Here is a 7,248-nt window from a genome sequence, read left to right on the forward strand (position 1 = left end):
TATAGGTGGTATGACAAACATACGTACAAGTGAGTCAGTGAGGTGAGAATCATTTTTAAATTTTACTCCTACACACACCTTATTCTTCACCGGTAGGAAACAAGAGTTGAATGCAAAATGATAAAAGTGGTGGTGTCAAACCTGGCTAGTTTCATTAATGAAAAAGCAATTAAGCTCTAAGAATATAACCATCTATGTTTGGAAAACTTGTAATGCAAACAATCCATCCGGCACAAACATTTACCGTTGTCAATTCCTAGCAAGAGGTACAGGGATTACAGTACTCATTTGAAGCTGGGCAGACGTGATAAGTTAACCTTGCTCTGGATGTGCGGCTTCATTTCTCTCTCTAACAGTCTGAATTACACATTACGAGGCGGTTTGATGACTTTTGGTCTATTACTAGGTGGTTTGACTTTGTTATCCGAACAATCCAGTTGGAAGTCGTAAAGGCCTCTTCCAAGTGCTCAAGCTGCACATTTTTGTTTCCAATTTCAACTACCCTAGCACGATCATACCTGGTGTACAGTCAAGAAGATATTAGGCATTAAGGCCCCAAAAGAATAAGAACTACAAAATGCAGAAGGTACATAGAATGCGTATGAGAAAGAGTAGAGTCTTCAATATTGATGAAATAAAATTAAGGTCCAAAATAACTAATTGCTCTTGACTTGGTTTTCTAAAACCATTAAAACAACCCAATCAACATCAAAAATAGACGCATGGACAATAGTTTTCATTTTACCAAAAATCGAGACAGTACATGACGATTTTGACTTTTAACTATTTTTCATAAACCAGGTTGCAGTAAAATCACTCCATTCATAAAGGATTCACCCATTCGCAATTGTTAGAATCTCCTGCTATTATGACATTGTTAGTCATCAGTGAAGTATGGACAGCAAGTTTGTAGAAGGCTCACAAACTTAAATGCTCCTACAGCTGTGAAATTATTATTTTTTTGCCTTCCCAAAAGATCCAAGTCTGATGTGTCAAATATTCATCTACGTAGCAGTAGCTGTTTTCAATTTTTTAAAAGATAACACTCCTCTGTACTTTTTTTCTTTTTTGGATGTTTCTAGTATTGCATGCTTTTCCAACATTACTATACAATTTCACAGAAACTGAAGAAGGATAATACTGCAAAAATAAAAATAAAAAAGGCACATACCCAGGAGGTTTACTATACTCTGTTGTCAGCTCTCCAAACCGGTAATAACAAAGCTTGTACCTAATGATCACAGAACGATGCGATAAATTTGATGAAACAGGCCTAGAGGCATTACGCAATAATTCAACTAGGAACACATTATTGACTGATTGAAGAAAGAGCTTGAAAATGTATATGCAAGGACAAGCTCACCACTGTCTAGATTTTCCACTAAAAATTTATTTTTAGCAAAAAGCAGGGAAGCAAAGGTCTAGTGACACTAATTCCTGACAGATGATTGGCTTGCTTTTCAGCCTCCAAATTTCTAAGTGATCTGATGACTGTATGTACATGGGTTATTACAGAGAGTTTAAAGTCTAATCCAACTAAACAGGAAAATCGCGAAACTAAGAGATAACAGTTTAGTAGATAATGCATGGAGCCCCAAGTTTCACACAGGAGTTGAGCAGGTGACTTCACTAAACATGGTTGTCATGCAATACATACAAATAAATAGAACCCATGTCAGGGTGGGCGATCCGACATACGAGTAGCCGGGTATGTTTATTAGTACAGGTCTTAGAAGTAAGAGTGTGATCCAACAGAAAGGACAAAAGTGAAAAATGGACAGATTGGCAGGCTGAAGACCACTGAACATGGTTCCACAGCAACTCACTGTAAAAAATAATTTAAACAAGCCTTCTATATGGTATTCATCTATAACTAACTACCCATCGGCAGACAAAATCAAAGTCAGTACCTTAGAAAATTCAAACCAGGAATGCATATCGATAGTTACATCATGGCAAGGAACAAAAGAAAAAAAAAAACTGCAATCATCACAATCCAAAGATAATTAATTTAGCCAGCTCACTACTTACATCAGACTGTTCAACATCTTGGGTGCGGCACCCTGATCAATCCGATATTCACCATTACAAGGTAGTCGGATTCCTTGATGACAGGATAAACCCCGCCTCCAATACGCACCATCCACAGAAATCTAATACAGCACATGAGTGAATCAATAAGAGAACAGGTTTTGCATGCCAAAAATAGGTAGCAAAATAAGACAAAACAATGAAACAGCTAACATGTGAAGCAGGTGACCTGAGAGTACACGCCTTTGGAAACACATCTTTGCACCATTAAACCAGCTAGAGATGCTATATTATATTGGAAAAGATACACATCCGCTAGCGGACCACTTTCTAGAATGAGCATAAACCTTCAACGAACTAAGGCGACTTAGTAGATCTAAATAAAATTACAAATAGGGCTGTAAGAGATGAATAATTTTGTGTCCACATTGTTCTTCTTGCAGTTTTTAGTAAAGAAAGATAACAGTTCGCCTAGAAAAATCTAACACGGGAAGCAGCTAATTGATCATTTCATTTTATTTGACTAATGCATACAATCTGAGAAATAATTGAGCTTCAAGTACAGAACAATCTTACTTGTTAATATCATCAGAAGAATAGCCAGTAACACCTCCAAATACGACCAGTACATAATCCACATCCAGCGATCTCATTATCTCATATGCCTCACCTTCATCAGATGCCATTGCACGCCCTACGGTAGCAATGTGTATTGTTCCAGGTGTTATTGTCTACAATAACGGTCCGGTTTCCCATGGCAGTGATTTGATACCCATAATCCCACCAGGACATCACCTTAGCATCTGAAGGTGTATTCTGCCGAAGCCAAAAGTATGCCTCTCGATTATCATCAAAAATGACCCTGCCTCCATTAGCACCCCTTGCAGCCAACACAATCGAGGGGGATGAATATGCCTCCGATGTAACCCAAGTGCAGTGAAGAGCATATCTGCTTAGCAAGTAAAACGCTCCTACGAGCAGAGCAATTGCTACATTTTTTCCGAAAGGTGGGGATTGATCGAGTGAATTCTGTTGATGCAACAAATGTGAGTCAAATATTTGTAATGGCATGTTCATGGGAGCAAATAATCAGCATACAATGCAGTTGAAGCATAACTGTTTCAGAACATAATATATTGTCCTAGCTAATGTCTTGGTCGTGTTATGTAAGTGCAAGCTTCGCAGCTAAAATTCTGTACATGTTTATGAGACTCGTCATGTTGAGACCACCTCTGACAGTCAAATATTAAAAACTATATGGCAAAAATTACCATTGTTGTACTAATAACATCTAAAGTAAAAACAATTAACCAGGCCCCCCCTTATGATAAAAACCTATCTCTAACCCTGTTTTAAAGCAGCCTGCTTTTCCAGCATCAATATCAGTGTCATATGATAGACTTGACAGATAAAGTATCATTTTTTGCCCATCACAACATGGATCTTTTATATTTCCATGTTAACACTTGAATCGTCCTATAAAACCTGAACTTTCAAACTGGAGGATAAGAAGATACAAAAAAAGGGACACATTAGGCAATTAACACTCAAGTCAATGCAGAGACCCTCACCTTAGATGACCCTTTTGAACTACCACTTGTCTTGCCAGAGCCACTGAGAAGACTCCTGCTCTTAGTTCGTATTAATGAAGTTAAATTCTTTATGGTAGCAGATACTGCAATAGCACTAATAAGGCACATTGCAGGTGTTGCAACGAGAATTAACCGAACCATCACACTAGCAAAATACATGCTCGTCAATCCATACATGACTATGAAAATTGTGGTATCCGACAACTTCTTGAAGCAGAAGTACAACCCTGCTGGGAACAGGATGAGCAAGATGTGGAAGTCAAACATAAAAGATGACCATGCCGTCGGCTGATGCTCAGATACAGAAGCGATAATTGGAATGAAATCCTTTGCATAGGTGGGGTCGAGCAAAGAGTAAAATCGGCCTGTCCATGGAGATATATAACCAGAGGCCATCCCAGCCCCAAGAGCCAGAGCACCCACACCGATTGAACAGGTCACTGTGAACCTCAAGAAGAACTGAAATAGCTTTGTGTCGCTTAACAAGTGCTTAACCCAACCTAAGAAGTAAACTACCTGTAACAATATTCGAAAATTAATAAATAAGTGATAGGTAACCGCTTAACTTCAGACGTGAGTATGGGCAGAACTCAAATTGCAGAGTTAATATCAGTAGGAGAACTAATACCCTGGGATCATGACTACATTCACTATAAACAAACGGATTTACAAGATCTGTGTAATAATGGAAGAGTTATTACCATCTCTACAGTTACACAACCTGCGAAATTACCTCAACACTAGGATTCTCATTCAGCTATCCAGAAAAGAAAAAGAAGATAGTATCCTACAGCTATCTTTAAAGTATATATTTCAATGAAAAAAGCTGACAATTGTGGTTATAAATGCATGCATTTGCGAAATACAGTGCTTGGTGGGTGACACATCTATCATGCTATATAGAGCTCATTTTGATAGTAGCCGAAAAAAGAGGAACAAACTTGATAAAAGAAAAAGAAACCTGCATCAAGAAAAACACTCCCATAGCCGCCATATGCTCCCCAGACTGAACATGCTGAAATCCAACAAACTGAATCTGCATTGCGAGTAATGATCCCAACACGTACATGCAATTATATGCTATATACAATCTCATCGAAAACCTCCCAGTAATTAGAAGAACCAACACATACAGCGGAATCAAGTTAATAATAAAAACATAACCTCCCCAAGCTGACACCATATAAAAGTAGCCAAAAGCCGAAGCTAAACTCCATGAAAGAGAACCCGTATAACCGCCTTAACAAACAAATAAAAAGTAAGCACCAGAGCGAAAATTGCAACTCCTTCATTATCATATGATCCAGCCACTGACCTAGATATATAACCAGGACAAATGGCAATTAACGCCGAAGCAACAAGACCAGCACCAGAATCCCATATTTCTTTCCCGAAAAAGTAAGCAACAATAGTTGTATTTGATGCGAAAAATGGAGCTGTTAAAACACAAACTTCACGAATATGAACTGCAAATCTCAAAAACCTAAGTGTGGAATAGATTAAATAAGCAGTGACCATAAGACCAGGATATAAAGTGCCACCAATAATTCGACCTAATGGATACCAACTCTCGGAATCAAACCAATTCCAGAATTCATAAAACCCCTTTTCAGTAAGATACAATGTCGTTCTATAATTAAAGTATGGATCAAATTCATGTATCATACTCTCATAACGAAGAACACTAAATAACCTTGTTATAAATGCTAATATGTAAACAAGACCAAGAATACTAACACGAATCAGTACTTCTTGTTGCTTGGTTTTCAATTTTAGGTTCTTGAGAGATAAACCAGAGAACAAACTGTCTCCAGTAATGACATTTGCTGCTGCTGATGGTGTTGGGGAGGGTTGATTAGCTGATCCACTCATGATGATGATGCAAAATTGAAGAAACTAGAAACCCTAAAAAAATTTTACCAGAACTAGGAGATCATTAGAGTGAGAAGAAGTAGGAGGGATTCTCCATAGCTTTAAGGTTATACTGAAATGCTACCGAATATTTAATGGAATGATTCAACTATAGTTTCCTTGTTCGGGAAGAAGATCCGAATCGAAGTGAAGATCAAATTTTGAGTCGATGTAAGAAAACACACATGTATAGTGGAAAGGGTTTTAAAAAAATCAGGAATTTACTGTGGGCAACTGGAAGCCCTTCGGTGGATTTTTTGATAATTACACCCCGAGAAAGGATTACCAGAGTGTGAAAAACCCCGATTTTTTTTCTTCTTTTGTTTGTTTGCTTGCATGAGGTTAGAAATTAAGTGTGTTTTTTTTTTTTAGGATTAGGGGCGACTTTTTTACTCCCAATCCATAAACATGCCCTTCTGTAATTGGTAGTTTAGGATAGTTTTAGCAACTGATTATGATTCTATAATCGGTAGTTTATGATTCGTTTTAGCAACCGATTACGATTGTGTTCTTTTCTTCTTTTCTTTGTTTTGAAAAAAATAAATTTAAGGCTACTATCAGAATCAGTATATAACAAACATCATACAACTACCGATTGTGAAAGTAGAGAAATCCGAAGTTTCATTTGTTTTGTAAAAATTGAATTTGGGGCTACTAACACAATCGGTAGATTGTGAACATCATGAAACTACCGATTGTAAAAGTTGAGAAATTTGAAATTTGGGGTTACTATCTCAATCGGTAGATAATAAACATCATCTACCTACCGATTGTGAAAATAGAGAAATTCCAAAATTCCATTGCTTTTTGAAAATTTTGAATTTGGGACTACTACCACAATCGGTAGAAAATGAACATCATGAAACTACCGATTTTACAATCGGTAGATAATAAACGTCACGAAACTACCGACTGTGAAAATAGAGAAATTCAAAATTCCATTGGTTTTTGAAAATTTTGAATTTGGGACTACTACCACAATCGGTAGATAAAGCGCATCATGGAACTACCGATTATGTTTGTGTAGAGAATTTGAAAATTCAAGAATTTTGGCAAAATCCAATTTGGGGACTACTTTGTAATCGGGAAGTTAAACGAACTTAATTTACTACCGATTATGTTAGTTCATTTTCTACTGATTGTAACTGGAAGTTAAATAAACTATATTTACTACCAATTATGTTTGTGTAAAGTATTCGAAAATTTAAGAATTTTGACATAATCCAATTTTGGGGCTACACTGTAATCGGAAGCCAAATAAATATCATTGTCTACCGATTATAGATATATTTTGGCTAAGTAGTCTACAATCGGTAGATGTGGTAATCCATTATCTACCGATTCTGGGTAGTTTGGCAATTAAAAAATTCCATGATGTTCTCCCGATTGTAAACTTATCTACTGATTCTGGGTAGTTTATCCCGATTGTAAACTTAACTACTGATTATGAAGGGTAGTTTGGCCATTAAAAAAAGCGGGAGATAAGGGATAACTTCATTTTACGTTTGGGTGGCCTGTTTTTGTCTTATGTTCATCCCTAATTCTTTCGGAGTCGCCCCTAAACATGTCAGGCTAATTTATGCTTCAAAAAAAGCAAAAAAAAAAATGTAAGCAGAAATTAACAATGGATGTTGTTAACCAATTGAGAAGTAGAGACTTCCCTTTGTACACAATTAGAACATACGACTGGGTGGCTAAGTAAGAACCTGATTTA

At 36.9% G+C, this 7,248-nt stretch overlaps 1 pseudogene; it reads right to left on the reverse strand.

Annotated features, from left to right (window-relative positions):
* Positions 1-173: 173 nt before the first annotated feature.
* On the reverse strand, positions 174-5,720 carry LOC113303350 (annotated as a pseudogene).
* Positions 5,721-7,248: the final 1,528 nt, after the last annotated feature.

This window comes from Papaver somniferum, chromosome 8 (genome assembly GCF_003573695.1).
Source record: "Papaver somniferum cultivar HN1 chromosome 8, ASM357369v1, whole genome shotgun sequence".
NCBI lineage: Eukaryota > Viridiplantae > Streptophyta > Magnoliopsida > Ranunculales > Papaveraceae > Papaver > Papaver somniferum.